At 57.7% G+C, this 1,151-nt stretch overlaps 1 protein-coding gene across 1 annotated transcript in view; it reads right to left on the reverse strand.

Annotated features, from left to right (window-relative positions):
• TOX3 (TOX high mobility group box family member 3) overlaps positions 1–672 on the reverse strand; it is a 105,801-nt gene extending 105,129 nt beyond the window's left edge. Inside the window, exon 1 of the mRNA XM_032424049.1 lies at positions 481–672. The gene's annotated coding sequence lies outside the window, so the exon portion shown is untranslated. The remainder of the gene's footprint in view (positions 1–480) is intronic.
• Positions 673–1,151: the final 479 nt, after the last annotated feature.

Consider the following 1,151-nt stretch of genomic DNA (forward strand, 5'->3'; position numbering starts at 1 on the left):
CGCGCAGCCCTGGCCGTGCCCATCGCGCGCGCTGCGGCCTCCCCCTCCCCGGGGCCCCTCTTCTCCCCACCTCGCCCCCCTTCCCTCTCCGGTCCTCTTTGTCCCCGATGCCTCGGAGCGCTCCTCGCTCCCTTCCTCCCCTCGGCCGCTTCGGCCGGCGGGCAGCCAGCCGGGTGCCCGGTGTGGCCCTCCCACCCCCCCTTCCCGAGCGCCCCTTTCCTTGGCCTCCAGCTCCTGGCACCGGCGTCCACACGCCGTCCGCTCCCTTGCCACCCCTCGTTCCATCGCTTTCCTCCCCTCGCCCCCATTCGTCCCTCGTGGTGCCGGTCGCCCGGTCCGTCTACCCTACTCCGCCTTCCCGCACGAATGGCCCCTGCTTGAAGGCACCTAACCTAGCAGCTAACCTGCATGAGGGCCTCCCGGGAGCCGGGACCCCATGTACACCTGTGGTATTTTCCAGAAGGGGTGTTGGGGCCTGACCTTTCACAGGTAGGCAGACTTGAAGCTTCCCGGGTTAAGCCTCGTGTCGGTTCTCTTCGTATTTCCTTTGCTCTTGTTTGTATTCGAAAGGCATTTGAGTAACTGGATCTAGGCGGATCATTCACTGCTCTCGGAGAGAAAATGTCCCCATTTTCCTAAAAGGTTCTGGGTGATTAACTTCCTCAAACTGCACTCACCCACCTCCTCTTTATTTCTTTCTCTTTCTTTAAGCTACATCTCTCTTTCTCTGTCTCTGTCTCTCCCCCCGCCTTCCGCCTCCTTCCCTCCCCCCCCCCCCCCCCCCCCCGCTTTATTGCTTTGGGTTAATTTGGCCCTCAGCCTTGGCGAAGGGAAGTGACTTTATTGCTAGATGAGAACGTTAAGGAGAGGCGGTGGGATTCTGCCCCCTCCCCAATTTGGTTATCTAGAAGCTGCTTTAACCGGAAGGGAGAAATTTTCAAATATTTTAGCGGACACTCAACAAACACTTTCGTCCCCTGAACACACTTGGCTGGCCCCGGGGCCTGAACTTTTTCAGACAAGCATCAGATGGGTTGCTTTTCCTTTCTTCCCTTCTCCAAAGTAGGCTCTCCAGCTTGGTGACACCTGTGTATGTACCTTCTCCCAATATTATCTTTCTGGAACCAGGCAGGAAAAATAAACGTCAATTA

The sequence above is a fragment of the Phoca vitulina genome, unplaced genomic scaffold (genome assembly GCF_004348235.1).
Source record: "Phoca vitulina isolate PV1807 unplaced genomic scaffold, GSC_HSeal_1.0 scaffold30, whole genome shotgun sequence".
Lineage (NCBI taxonomy): Eukaryota > Metazoa > Chordata > Mammalia > Carnivora > Phocidae > Phoca > Phoca vitulina.